General features: G+C 30.9%; 1 protein-coding gene across 3 annotated transcripts in view; it reads left to right on the plus strand.

Moving 5' to 3' along the window:
* Window positions 1-583: 583 nt before the first annotated feature.
* Window positions 584-16,281, plus strand: part of LOC130663026 (uncharacterized) — a 490,048-nt gene continuing 474,350 nt past the window's right edge. Inside the window, exons 1-4 of one of the 3 annotated variants that reach the window (XM_057462056.1) lie at window positions 585-818; window positions 892-1,033; window positions 1,134-1,357; window positions 1,475-1,558. The gene's annotated coding sequence lies outside the window, so the exon portion shown is untranslated. Of the gene's footprint in view, window positions 1,034-1,133; window positions 1,358-1,474; window positions 1,559-16,281 lie in introns of all 3 variants that reach the window. The other 2 variants (XM_057462059.1, XM_057462055.1) reach the window with 2 other exon arrangements.

Here is a 16,281-nt window from a genome sequence, read left to right on the forward strand (position 1 = left end):
ATATTAAGAGCTCTAATTTTCACAGGCGTCTTTTTTTTATCTAAACGAAACTTTCGAACCTGTTTAGAAGAAAAAAAACTTCGTTTGTTTTTTGAATCACCCTAATATATGATTGCGCAGGGCACAAAATAAATGATTATTCAAACTATTTTTTTATAGTATCTTTCACTTTTATTGCTTGCCTGTTAGTAACAATCTTAATAAAAATTGTAAATTATATTTCATGTTTCATACGATGCATCCGCAATAGGTTGAATACAGTGTATTAGAATCAGTCATGTTGAAAGTATCCAGTCTCTTCATGAGTAACTAAAATCTTTTCTACAATGTAATTTTATTACGTTAGATAAATCGTAACATATATACGAAAACTGTCTTCAGAAGATGAGATTTTTTTTTTAAGAATTGTAAGTTTACAAATTTTGTAGTTATTATTACAATGAAAACATTACATTTTCCGTGAAAATCCAAACGATAAAATGAAAAAGTCACTACTCTTGTAATGTACCGTCTATAGTGTTTCTAGAAAACATCAGAGCTTTCTCATGTTGATAGTGAACTTTATGGCTATGGGTAAAACAAGGCGTGCGCACGCGTTTACATTATTGGAAATTCGATTACGTTACTCCCTGTTAGCTCTCAGCTGACTCAGTCAAGTTGTTAGGTACATTTGTAATATTTTGCCAGAGTGAAATCAACGAAGTGACTTTTTTATTTTGTTAAATATTACACAGTAAAACACGGTGCAAGTGTGTCAACTAATTTTGCAGATTGATTAAGAAAACGAAGTTAACAATTATTGACATTTGATTGATAAAGTATCGTATTATTTCTCGGAAGTGCTAATTGTATTTTACACTATTTCTAACTTGGAAGTTGAAATTTTTGTAGATATATATGGTTCTTCCTCATTGCCAACATGCTAATTAAAATAATAACCGATAAACCAAAGTAGATTGTAAAAAAATAAGCTGTTTGAACAATAGAAACAGACTAAGCTCAGCTTTCAATGGAGATCACCACAGTGAAAATGGTACATCAATAAATATTAGGACTCTTAATCAATAAGTGAAATAAAAACTGAGTCTTTGTGTAAGTACGTAAAAGAATGAAAATGATTTTATTATTTACAGAAAAATTTGCAGTTGTACCAGCTTTTGAACTCGTCGGTTTTTTTTTTTTGAGTAGAATACACCATATTTTAAATCTCCCTACAGTAATATTAAACGTGACAGCTGATTACTATCGAGGATATCGAGTCCACCTTTCCACATTAACTGGCACAAGTCATATATATTTCAATTGGTTTTCTCTCCGTTGAAGTTGATTGATATTGCTGTCATAAGCTTTCACAAAAGTTAGTAAAAAATATTTATATGAATAATTCAAAATTTTTTTGATTATTCGATAGATTTTAATAACCGTAATAAAAACGAAAGAAAATTTAAATGTCATCTATGCGAACTTCTTTTAGGACCTTCGAAGTGGACTACTTCTCTGCATAATATGTCAAGTACTGTTCAGTGGTCTAAAATACATCAATCTACTCTCAAAACTGGTATTTCGAATAAATATATACTAATATCTCTTAAATATTCTAGTATTTAGGAGAAAAAAGACCGAAAAAAACGTGTTGTTCGTTTAATTGTTCATAACGCTATGTTTCGATATTTTTATTTTAATTACATCAGACATCTTGAACAATGACAGCAACACTCTACCATTAAGTTAACAATAACGAGAAATCAGAGATTACAAATTTAAAATTTATTGAATTAACGGTTTTATGAAAGAATTCCTCGTGTATAAATAATTGTTGATTATTGATAAAATGACCCGTACATGTGTGTGCATGTTACGTTTTGTAATAACTATGTCAGAAATTATACATTTGATGATAGTGTTAATGTAAATGATCAAGATGTCTTCACAGAAAAAACAGTTAACTTGAATCAAAAAAAATATTTTCGATTCAAGAAAATTTTTGATCTACTCGAAAAATCAAAATTTACTTGCAACAAGTAGAAAATTATCTTTAAATTTCTAACTTATATTAAAATTTTTCTCTCGCGTCAAGAAATTTTTACGCTTAAATCAAAAAATTTTTACTTGATTCAAGAATTTATATTTCTTAAAGTGAGAGATATTTTTTCTAAGAAAATTGAAAATTGAAAAAGGGAAGTTATTGGTTATGGTCAGATTTTCGAACATCAAATTTCTAACAGATTTTGACCATTTGAGGTTCTAGGAAGCTATTCTGATTAATGTCAAGATGATGTCCGAGTGTATGTAAGTACGTTCGAATGTAAATATTATGTAACTTTTGAACGGGTAACCGATTTAGCTCGTTAAAGTGGTGTTCGAAGCGGCTCATCAATTCCAACAATTTTTGAGAAATTGAGCATAATCGGTACCATACGTTCGGAGATATTTCAAGAGTAAAAATTGTTCAAAAATGTTTTTTTTTACTAACTTCTATCGTGCTCAATGAATTGATTCCAAAATCGAATCAGCTCTGAAACTTTATTAACAGCGTCAAATGCCACCTCAACCATCAATATCGGTTAATTCATTCGAGAGAAACCGTTGTCGAAAAAATTGTGAAAATGTGTTTTTAACTTCCCGCCAAGAAAATCGACGATTTTCGAAAAATTGGGAAGTTATTGTTTTCACCCCGATTTTCGAATGTCGAGTTTTCATCAGATGTCAACGTTCTGAGGTCCTAGAAAGCTATTCTGACTGTTTTCAGAATGATGTCCGAGTGTGTGTGTGTGTACTCTTTGTAACTTTTCAACTAATAAATCGATTCGGATGATTGAGGTGGCAATCGAAAGAGCTTGTTGGCCCTCAACTTTCCTGAAAATTTCAGATCATTTGATCAAGTAGGCTCGATAATATTGGCGAATTACGAAAAAAAAAATTTTTTTTTTAGTTTTTTAGTGATTTCTCAGAAACGACTTAAACGATCGACTTCAAAATCTAATCAGCTCTAGAACTTTATAAGCCGCGTTGAATGCCACCTCAACCATCTCAATCGGTTAATTTTTTCGAGAGATATCGTTGGCAAAAGAAATGATAAAAAACGGTTTTTTTCGATTATCTTTGAAGTGACTCATCCAATCAATTTCAAAATTTAATCAGCTCTAGAATTCAAGAAAACGCGCCGATTGCCACTTCAAACGTCAAAATCGGTTGATTAGTTCAAAAGATATCGGCGCTGAAAAGTAAAAAAAATAACATTTGATGTTATTTTTTCCAGATAAATCAAAATATAATGTGCTAAAATGTGTCTGAAATCATACCAACTCTTTCTCTTTATAGTCTCTTTCGATCATCAGATAATGTCATATAAATTGTTCCTTACCCGATGAAAAAAGATTTTGTCTTATCATATATGATCATGCATAATCGTCTATATATGATCAGATCCAAAAATTGGCCAGGTCTGATCATTCATAACTTGATATGTTCATACATGACCATATATGATTACGTATAATCATGCATAAACGAATATAGTCATTTTTAGAATCTCATTTAGAATATCTGTAAATTATTAATTAAGTAGTTTAATTAGAATTTATTGTCTTCATCAATATAAATGTCGGTTAAAATTAAATAAAAAAAAAAAAAAATTGTAGTGATTGGTATCTTAAATTAATATCACTTATACACTACAATGATAACACACTTAAATTATAAATAATAACACCACAATTAACAGCAGTAAAAGAAAGCAAGAGAGAGCAATATAGTTTATTGAGATACAATGTTTGCTGTTTAGTTGTCAATATAAGACTGACTGACTTTTGTCGCGTATCTATAAAACAAGAGAAGAAGGCATTTGTTTTCTAGCTATTCAAATATTTAATAGATCAGTTTCACATTCGTTACACTACCCCCTTCTCAATAAAATTATCGTCCCGATAAAATTTGTGTTGGAAGAATCGAACTTAATTGAAATTAAAACTATTTACAATCTTCGTTCGATTCCGCTATGGTCCCAACACACCCTATCTATCACCCTACAGGGAAAAAAACACCATAGCCCAAAAACAACCCTGTAGGCTAACGCAAAGATGATAAAAAAATAAAAAAATAGTCTATAGTTTAATTGAGCTAAGAATTGATAATAATAAAAAATAAAATATTCTGCTAAGAAGTTAATTGGTATGCGTGACTCTATTTTTCTATTCACGAATCAAAAATAAATAAAATTTAAAATGTAACCCTCCTCTTGATTGAATGGACCTTCAATGGGAATGGGATCAGGTACGGGATGGGAACAGGAACTCCTTCCTCTCCTCCTTGAAGGACTAGGAATGGACTCCTTCTCTCCTTCCCCAATGAAATTGGAAATATTATCTGCACATAATAAAGAACAAAACAAGTATCTCCAATATTTTATTAAATTTTATAGTTAAACATATTTCATCGTTACATTCCATTATTTATCAGTTGTTCATTATAAACTTTTAGTGTGATCAATTCAATAATTTTTGATCTTAAATGCTCAATGTTCTGCCGTTCGATTCATCCAGACCATTCTCCGATATGTTATCTCGAGCTAACATACCAATGATTCTGAATAACACACGTTGCAACGAATTTCATTTTTCTCCCTAAAAGCTCCTCGGAAACTCTCCAGGGCATCCATCTATCTCTCAGAAGTCGTGGCCATCAACAAAAGAGAAATGTCGACTGTGTCAACTCCGGATGGATCCCAAAGCTCCAGTCAGGTTGCTCTTAGCCATTGATAAGTCCTCAGAATCAAACTTTTGATCCTCGTTGAGCTCACTTAGATCAAAAGAAATATCCAGTCTCCGATCAATGACTGAGGAATCTCGGGAACCCCGCAACGATTAATCGTTCAGGGCCCACGGCCAGACTTCCCTTCAGCTAATATACTCAAACCCAGAACATTTCCAGTCCTTATAGAATCCCGGGAATCTCTCGAATAACGTTACCACCAAGATCGTTCAGAGCCCTCAGCCAGACTTCTTTCAGAATCTCGGGAACTCTTCAGCAACGTCTACAGTGTGGCTATTCAGGGTCCACTGCCAGATTTCTCCTAAGGACTATACCAGTCTTTAGTAGTCGTTCAGACATCTTCAATTCTATCAGTTTGCAAGATATCCTAGACTTACTAACTGACTACAGAATCCCGGGAACCCTTTACAACGTCTACACTGAGATCGTTCAGGGCCCCAGCCGGACTTCTCTTTATTTCTTCTTATTGATCACAGTACGGTGCAAGACGGATTACATGCACGATTTTATATTTTCGTTTGGGGATTTTTCTGATTCTATAAACTACGTTATTTAGCCTATTTTCAATTTCATAAGGACCCTCCCAATCGCATTGAAGTAAATAAATTTTTAATTATTTTGGTTATATCGAGGTTTCTTATTTTGTTGCGAATTGTGTTGATTATTTATTTGTGGATTTCTACAATCCCTCATGAAATGACCTTGTTTATTACAATTCCAACATTTACGATCACTATTATCAAATTCTAGTTTTCTTTTTAAATTAGTTTTATAATTATCTAATTGTTTAAAATTATTATTTGGGTGAATTTTATTTCTTTCCTCACTGTCAATTAATTTTGAAATTGATTCTAATTCTAAAGCTCTTTCTAAAGCTTTATTGAACGTAAAAATTTTTTCAGATCTTAAAGAATATCGTAATTTTTTGTCTAGTAACCCACTAATAAATTGTTGAGAAGATTGGCGTTCAATCATATCATCTGTTAAATCGGGATACGCGAGGCGAGAAAGTTTGTCTATTGTTTCAGCAAAGCTGTCAAGAGGCTCGTTAAATTTTTGTTCTTTATTTTGTAATTCATTTAAATAAACATAAGAAAATTTTCTTTCTCCGAATCGCGATATTAAAATTTCTTTAATTTTATCGTAATTTTTTAATTCATCCGACGATAATTTTTCTAAAATTGTTTGAGCTTTTCCTCTCAATAAAGCTCCTAAGTATGATGCTTTAATTTGATCTGTCCATCCGTTGTGATTTGAAACGATTTCAAAATGTTTTAGATATCTATCAGCAGATATAGAAGCATCAAATGTGTCTGGCTTAATTGAATCAATCGGTCTAAAAACAAATGATGGGTTTGATGTCGCGATTATTTTTGGTTTGTTTTTATCAAATTTTTCGCCCGATTTATTTTCTAAATTTTTATTTATTTCCGCGTCAACATGAATTTCCGCGTCAACATTAATGTTCCGACGAGGAACCGCATCAAATGTTGTGTCGCGACTACTATTATTATTATTATTATTATTATTATTATTATTATTATTATTATTAGTAAGGGGTACATCACCGGATTTGTGCCTTTTTGATGTGTCTTCTAATTTATCTGCAATCCTGCTGAGAAATCCTTCCATCCTGGAGAATTTGGATTCCAGGCTGTCGAACCTCTTTTCATCCTCTTCTCTCTTTTTCTCATCTTCTTCACTCTTCTTCTCCAAACAGCATGTAATGTGCTCGCGGAACTCCTCTAGTTTGTTATCAAGCTCGTTTCTCAGCCTATTGTCCCGAGCGTCTTCGATGATGTCCGAAACATCATCGGCAATTGTTTGCCTTGTCCGTCGTGGCATAATTATTTATTTATTATTATTTTTTTTTTTTTTTAATATGTCACTTCACTCACTTACACGCACTTTAATATTGTAAAAAAAATATTGGCAAAACTTATTTAATTCATCACCGAATTTATTTAAATTCACACACGCACTTTATCACAAATTAAAAAAAATATTTTTTCACTAAACTCGTTTAATTGATCACTGAATTTACGTTTTTTTTTTTTTTTTTTTTAATATCGAAAACACGATCGTTTCAAATCTTTGTCTTTCCCGTCGCGTCGCAATATTTTGACAGCTTTTTTATTTTATATTTGTAAATACACACGAAGGTTACGCGCACTTCTGACACCAAATTGTAGTGATTGGTATCTTAAATTAATATCACTTATACACTACAATGATAACACACTTAAATTATAAATAATAACACCACAATTAACAGCAGTAAAAGAAAGCAAGAGAGAGCAATATAGTTTATTGAGATACAATGTTTGCTGTTTAGTTGTCAATATAAGACTGACTGACTTTTGTCGCGTATCTATAAAACAAGAGAAGAAGGCATTTGTTTTCTAGCTATTCAAATATTTAATAGATCAGTTTCACATTCGTTACACTACCCCCTTCTCAATAAAATTATCGTCCCGATAAAATTTGTGTTGGAAGAATCGAACTTAATTGAAATTAAAACTATTTACAATCTTCGTTCGATTCCGCTATGGTCCCAACACACCCTATCTATCACCCTACAGGGAAAAAAACACCGTAGCCAAAAAACAACCCTGCAGGCTAACGCAAAGATAATAAAAAAAATAAAAAAATAGTCTATAGTTTAATTGAGCTAAGAATTGATAATAAAAAATCTGGGCGTCGGTTGGCCCTGCGGGCCAGCTCCAAAACTTCCCGCTGTTTTCGAGCTCAAGGAGCTTGAAAACATCACTGTGAATATATTTTCGAAAATGCTATTACATGCAATCATTTTTTTGTGAGCTTTTCAAGATCTAACAAGTAACGGTTTATGCTGAGATTAAAAGTTAAGAACCAAAAATCATTAATGAAGAAGCGACTTTTTAATTTATATTTTCGATTATGTTCTCTGAAGTACATGTATTGAGGCAGAAATCAATGTCAGTGATCAAAATCAAGATTTGAATGAGTTTTGACTTAGGTCAGAGCAATAATACATGGAATATCCGAGAAAAGCATTAAAGACTGGGTTTTTTTAATTTTTTGCTGACAATATGTTTAAAACTAAGGAACAAGTTACATGACATTATCTGATGATCGAAAGAGACTATATTGAGAAAGAGTTGGTATGATTTCAGACACATTTTAGCCCATTATATTTTGATTTATCCGGAAAAAATAACATAAAATGTTATTTTTTTAACTTTTCAGCGCCGATATCTTTTGAACTAATTAACCGATTTTGACGTTTGAGGTGGCAATCGGCGCGTTTTATTGAGTTCTAGAGCTGATTAGATTTTGAAATTGATCAGATGAGTCACTTCAAAGATAATCGAAAAAAACCGTTTTTTATCATTTCTTTCGCCAACGATATCTCTCGAACAAATTAACCGATTGAGATTGCTGTGGTGGCATTCGACGCGGCTTATAAAGTTCTAGGGGCGATTAGATTTTGAAGTCGATTGTTCGAGTCGTTTCTGAGAAATCACTAAAAAATTAAAAAGAAAATTTTTTTTTTCGTATTTCGCCAATATTTTCGAGTCTACTTGATCAAATGATCTGAAATTTTCAGAAAAGTTGAGGGCTAACAAGCTCTTTCGATTGCCACCTCAACCATCCAAATCGATTCATTAGTTAAAAAGTTACAAAGAGTTTACACACACACACACACACACATACACACACACTCGGACATCATTCTGAAAATAGTCAGAATAGCTTCCTAGGACCTCAAAACGTCGACATCTGATGAAAACTCGACTTTCGAAAATCGGGGTGAAAACAATAACTTCCCGAATTTTTTCGAAAATCGTCGATTTTCTTAGCGGAAAGTTAAAAAATAAAATATTCTGCTAAAAAGTAAATCAGTGAACGTGACTCTATTTTCCTATTCAACGAATCAAAATAAATAAAATTAAAAATGTAAGCATTCTCTTGATTAATGGATTTTCAATGGGAATGGGAACAGGTACGCCCTCGCGGTTTTGCGAATGCCGTAAAAATGCCGTAAATTTACCGTAATAATTTGGTAGTAATATGGTTATATTGGCCAGTTTTTTTCCTGTACTTATACTGTAGAGTTACCAGATTACTACAGTAAAATTACTATAAAAATGCCGAACTTTTACCGAAAAAATGCTATATAAATACCGTAATAATACGATAATTTTATAATAATAAAATTGTATTTTTTTGGTAATAATACCGTAGATATCCTGCGATTTTGCCAGATTTATCCTGATATAATGAAAAATTGTAAAAAATTTGGTTTTATTTTATATTTGCTTCTGCAGTTAAAATCATCGAAAATGTGCAAAATGTAAAATTTCATATTTTATTCTATTAGTTCACACATTTATTGAAACAAAATAATGTAAGTAGAAATAACAATCCGGGAAAATTGAGGTTCTCAATTTTTTTAAGTTTGTTTGTATGCATATAAATACAATTAGTATCAATTCTCGAGTAAGCAATTTGGCCTAATAGTTAACAGATCAGGCTTTTAATCAGTAGGTCTCGGGATCGAGCCCACGAGTTGGCGGGTTTTTTTTTTTTTTTTTTTTTTTCATGACAATTATTAGACCTATAACTTTATGATGTTATATATAATTGAATAAAATATTATATAATTATATATAATTTTTGTTCCGGGTAGAACGGTTTGATGCTGCAAAAATGCTGAAAATATGCTGCATAATTACGGTTTTAATGCTGTTAAAATACCGTATTTTTTCTGTTTTATTACCGTAAATATTCTGAATTCATTTCGTAAATTTTTGGTAGTAATGCGGCAAAAAAACTGGCCAAAATAACTTGAGTAATACCATATTTATGCAGTATTTATACCGTATAATTCCGGTATCATTCCGGTATTTCCAAAACCGCGAGGGCGGGATGGGAACAAGAACTCCTTCCCCTCCTCCGTGAAGGACAAGGAATGGACTCCTTCTCTCCTTTCCCAATGAAATTGGAAATATTATCTGCACATAATAAAGAACAAAACAAGTATCTCTAACATTTTATTAAATTTCATACTTAAACATATCTCATCGTTACATCCTATTGTTTACATTCGTTACAATATAGACCCTCGGCAACTGGCTGCGACCAAATGGCGTCAGAACGACTGTAATGGGTCTTTGACGTACGTCGCACTCGCGATGGCCGCGCGTGTATCAAGTTCTCACTCAATTAAAATTTAACTTCTAAAACTTATTTAATTACTTTAAACTTATCGGAAAAGATTTTGAAAACGAGACGAATTGTCTGATTATCTGGAGTATCTTATAGGCGCGAAAAGACAAGCGAGAAAATTTCTCTTCTGACCGTTCCAAACGACGTCCGGGACTCAATTAATTTCTTCGAGCACATCGAGGGCTTCCAGCCCACTCAGCCATGATTTATGCGCATTAACCGATTTCTCGGTTCCCCGTGCGCACAACAGCCCCCAACACAATACGTCCCCTGGACACAAAGTGGAAAGAGAGAGAGCAACAGTGAATGAGCCGAAGTACGAGCCTCAAGTCACGTCTTCAAGACCGCCGGGTACTTCCTCCTCAAACTGCCCGCTCACAATTCAAACTGCAAGTATGCGAAACTTGAAAAACACCCGTTTGGGGCCTAAACTTTGATGGGTAGTTTCACCCCTAGATATCCCGATGAAAAAAGATTTTGTCTAATCATATATGATCATGCATAATTGTCTATATATGATCAGATCCAAAAATTGGCCAGGTCTGATCATACATAACTTGATCTGATTATACATGATCATATATGATTATATATAATCATGCATGAACGAATATAGTCATTGTTAGAATCTCATTTAGAATATCTGTAAATTATTAATTAAGTAGTTTAATTAGGATTTATTGTCTTCATCAATATAAATGTCGGTTAAAATTAAATAAAAAAAAAAAAATTATTAACCATTGACTATTATTTTACTACGAGGTCACCCGTCCAATTAATGGCCCACGTCCATGCTGTTTAACATTGGTTATCGATGGTTTGTAGTCTGATCCTCTAGTCTGTTGTACACTTACAATTACGAAACGTTTATGGCATTACTTAACTCAAATAATCAAATTGATACATCCTAAGTAAATAATACGCCTAACGATGAATTTCGTTTTGTACATAAAATACAATAGAATTCATTAGATACATATAATCCAATCTATTTATCTATAAACTTATAAATATTCGTATATCAATCCATATCGATTTATACTTTTAAATTGCTGCCGAAACCTTTAAATATTTTCTAAGTATTGGGGATTTAAGTTTGATTGATAGTTGACTTAATAAAAATTTAATTACATTGATATTGAAAAATTGTCATATTATTTAATATATATTTATTAGGGTGAGCCAAAAAAACCAACCTATCGAATTTACGTCTTAGAAAGCACCTATATATCTAGAAAAAAATTCTCCCATTGGGCAAAATTTTTAGCTCAATTTTAAAAGGTGTCGGTAGCCATCTGAAATTTCATATGTAAATAACATGCAAAAAAATTTTTTTGATTAAAAATATTATAACTTTTGAACCATGTGAGATAAAAATTCGGCTCTAGAATATTCTTGTAGGGAATTAAATTTCTTAAAAGAAAGTCCTAGGAGTCGAATTTGTAAACTTGATATCTCGTATACTAACGGGCTATCAAAGTCTAGAGTAAACAGAATCATACAAATGTAAGGTTTTATGTGGATTTTCCAAATACTTTTCTTTTATTGTGATCGATAACACAATATTATTTGTTACAACGTGGATATTGTTGGTGATTTCATTGCACTACATGTAGGACAAATTTTCTCGTAGTATTGATATTTTTAATAATAAAACCTTAAATTTGTATGGTTCTGTTTACTCTAGACTTTGATGGCCTGTTAGTATATAAAATATCAAGTTTACAAATTCGACTCCTCGGACTTTTTTTAAAGAAATTCAATGCCCTACAAGAATATTCTAGAGCCAAATTTTTATCTCACACGGTTCAAAAGTTATAATATTTTTAATCAAAAAAGTTTGTTTTGCATGTTATTTAAATAGAGAATTTCAGATGGCTACCGACACCTTTTAAAATTGAGCTCAAAATTATGCCCAATGGGTGGATTTTTTTCTCGATATACACATCCTTTTTAAGACGTAAATTCGATAGGTTGGTTTTTTTGGCTCACCCTAATATATATATACAGATATATATATATATATATATATATATATATATATATATATATATTTCAATTATCGAGTGTTTATTTGTTTAAATTGGATACAATCCATAATACAGTGATGCTCATAAAAAAATAGTCTTCTGATCGATTTTAAGAGCTTGACATTAAAATAAAAATAACTAGAAAGCAATGCGGAATTCGAAAAAACTTTATTCGGAATAACTTTTAGGGAATAAAATTGTCTACAAAAAAGGTCTGATGATATTTTGTAATAAGTCTGATAGTTTCACCGGAAAAGTAGAAAATCTCAAAATTTAATATGAATTCGACTTCAACCTCAAATAACTTTTGAACAAATAGATTCCTCAAAAAATGATAAGAATCTTTTTTTGTAGAGCATTCAATTCCCTACAAAAATATGCCTGCCATTTATTCCTATGACGCATCGTTAGCTACTTATAAAAATCAGAAGACGTAAAAACAATTTTTCCCGTGTTATTCTTATGGAAAATAGAAAAGTGCGATGAGGAACCTCTTAATGTTAATATTAAGAGCTCTTATTTTCACAGGCGTCTTTTTTTATCTAAATGAAACTTTTGAACCTGTTTGGAAGAAAAAAAAAAAATTTGTTATTTTTTGGATCACCCTAATATATATATATATATATATATATATATATATATATATATATATATATATATATATATATTTAAATATTTATAGGTTTCATATCAATGAAGTCTGATCAAATTTAATCATACATAGACATATATAACTACATATAGGTTTGTATCAGTCATGTCTGATCAGATCTAATTATATATAGGCCTATATCTAATTATATATGGCTTAGTATCAATCATGTCTGATCAGATCTAATCATGTATAGACTTATATATGATCATATATGAGGTTATAACAGCCAGGTATGGTTATATCTAATTATATGTAGACTCATATATGATCAGATCTGATCAGATCGAATTATATATAAACTTATATCTAATCAGATCTGATCATATATAGACTCATATACAGGCTTATAACAGCCAGGTATGATCAGATCTAACTACCCAGTAAACACATTGACGTAAATTTGACGTCAGAGTGACGTTACGCTATGTCATCATTTACGTAAGATATAAGTCACGAGTGTGTCAGGTGTGACTTATTATTTCCCACTTTTTTACGTAAGATTATGATGTAAAACTAATGACGTATGCATGATGTAAATGTGATGTCTGTGTGATTTTCTATGACGTCAATATGACATATGGGTGATGTCAAAATTATCAATTCGGAAAAAATATTTTGAAAAAAAAAAAAATAAAATGAAATACCGAATTTTTGATTTGATTATTACCGCGCGAACGCATTGTGAATTCTGAAACAAGATTAGATAACGTTAAATGATGAAAAAATCCTGGGCGTCTGCTGGGTTCGAACACGGCTCCTCTTGGCTGGGAGTCCTGAACGTTGCTCACTGGTCCACATCACGAGAGTTCAAATCTCGTGCTTAATTAATGTATTTAGAGTGAAATGCCGGAAAAGACAGAGTTAATAAGTTTTCGTGATCGATTTTTACAAAATTTAAAAAACTCCATGAACTTATATGAAATTTTATAGAAGCAATATTTGTCGACCTCGATGATAATTGTATAAAATTTCATTAAGTTTTATCAAATTTTTTAATTTTTTGTTGTGATGTCAAATTTAAAAAATCTTATGTAAAAATTTTGCGAAACATTAAATAATTTCACAAAATCGTATAAAATTCAATCTATTGAAAAATTGTGATACTAAACTTTAAAATCATAATAGCAAAAGAGTTCAAACTGTTGTTACATTTTCTTTGTCATTCTAAATGATATTTTCGATATATCATTAAAAAAAATAAAGTTAATTTTTTTATGCTCACGCTAATGTTTTAATCTAAAACGTCTGAATGATCTATTACCGAGTTGATCGATTACTTTGACCCCAAAAATGTTCGATGTTTAGTTGTTATTTTTACACATTTACACATGTTTGAAAATTCATTCTATGATTGTTTTATTTCAATAAATAGATGATAAAAAACTATGACTCGGACATTACATCAGCATTGCGTAAAATACTGACTTGTCACTGATGTAAAGAAATGATTTAAGAGTGACATCCATATTACGTATAACCGTGACTTTGCTACTGACATAAATGTATGATTTTAAAATTACGTCATTATGATATACGGATAATGACTTTATTACTACATAACAATGTGATGTAGATTCTATGTCAAACGTTCGTAATACATAAGTCATAACTGTGACATCGTACAAGAGTCATGCTTACATCAATATGATGTCACAAGCTTTACATCATATTAAAGTCATATAGAACGTCAGATTGACATCAAATTTACATCAGATGTCGTGACATTGCTATGACCTACGTATGACGTCAAAATAAGGTCATGTGTTCACTGGGTATATATAGACTTATATATAAATAGATCTGATCATATATATACTCATGTATGATTATATATGGGGTTATAACAGCCAGGTATGATCATATCTAATTATGCATAGACTCACATATGATCAGATCTGATCAGATCTAATTATATATAGTCTTATATATAATCAGATCTGATCATACATAGACTCATATGTGGGCTTATAAATGCCAGGTATGATCTGATCAAATTATGTATGGGGTCATATATAATTATATATGACCCCATATATAATCATGCATGATTATATATAACTTCATATATGATTATACATAATCATATATGATCATATATATGATCATATATAATCATATATGATTAGACAAAATCTTTTTTCATCGGGTAGTTTTAAACATATTGTCAGAAAAAATTTGAAAAAACCCAGACGTTAATGTTTTTCTCGGATATTCCATATATTATTGCTCTGACCTAAGTCAAAACTCATTCAAATCTTGATTTTGATCACTGACATTGATTTCTGCCTCAATAAATTTATTTCAGAGAACATAATCGATGATAACAATTTTAAAGCCGCTTCTTCATTAATGATTTTCGATTCTTAACTTTTCAAACTCTAGCATAAAACGTAACCTGTTAAAGCTTGAAAAGCTCATAAAAAAATGATTGCATGTAATAGCATTTTCGAGCTCGAAGAGCTCGAAAATATATTCGCAGTGATGTTTTCAAGCTCCTTAAGCTCGAAAACAGCGGGAAGTTTTGGGGCTGGCCCGCAGAGCCAACTGACGCCCAGATTTTTTTCTGATAAAATCTGAATCGTTGAACTAACTGACGACTATGTGTTTTTCAACGTGATTGATCAAAAAACTACATCGAATTTCACCTTGAACGTCAAAATCGGTTCATCCCTGTGGAAAAGCTCTAATAAATTCTGATAAGATATTGAATATTTTTTATGAGAATCTATGAGCTTCGAAAATATCTATGAGATTTAAAAAAATTCTCATATGAACTTTTATGAGAATCTTTGAGTCAAAGCTTTTGATGTTTTCCTATCATGATTCCGTACTAGATTTTTAAAAGAATGAGTAAGATTTTTTAATTTATGAGATTTTGTGACTCGAATTCCGCCAACGATTATGAGATTGAATAAGTACTTTCACTTCTATAAGATTGTTACAGTTTATTCTAATATATTTTCAATAAGAATTGATCAGGCGAATTCCGATGTTATATTACTTACAAAATCTCCATAGGAATATTTATTTATACGAAATTTTCAGAATTTATAAGTTTTAGTAAGAGTTATCCTAGGAGATAATATCTTATTGAATATCATAAAATATTTGTCATATTTTATGAGAAAATATTTAACATGTATTTCTTCGAAATTTTATGAGACTGAATCAGGAATCACATGGACAAATGCAGACCTTTTTCTCATAAAAATTTTATGAGAATTAGTAAGAAAATCTATAATAGAATTAACTTGTAAAAACTTAAAAGATTTAATTTTAATTTAAAAGCTATGTGATTTATGAGTTTTTGTAAGTTTTAGTTAGAAGGCTATTACTTATAAAATATTATGGAGTACTTATGAGATTTTATAAATAATTTCCATTCACATAAAATATTAATTTTATCAGATTCATTCAAAAATAATTGCTTAACTTCATTTTTTTACAAGAATTTACACCAAAAATACTAATATTATCACTTTTTTTTGTACTTTGAATATTTTAACTGTTCGGAGATGAGTGAAAATATAAGTGTTTATGTGATTTTTTACAAACCCAGTAATGTATCTTGCCCCATTTTTTTTTTTTTGGTGCAAGGTACATTATTTTTTTGTA

The sequence above is a fragment of the Microplitis mediator genome, chromosome 2 (genome assembly GCF_029852145.1).
Source record: "Microplitis mediator isolate UGA2020A chromosome 2, iyMicMedi2.1, whole genome shotgun sequence".
NCBI lineage: Eukaryota > Metazoa > Arthropoda > Insecta > Hymenoptera > Braconidae > Microplitis > Microplitis mediator.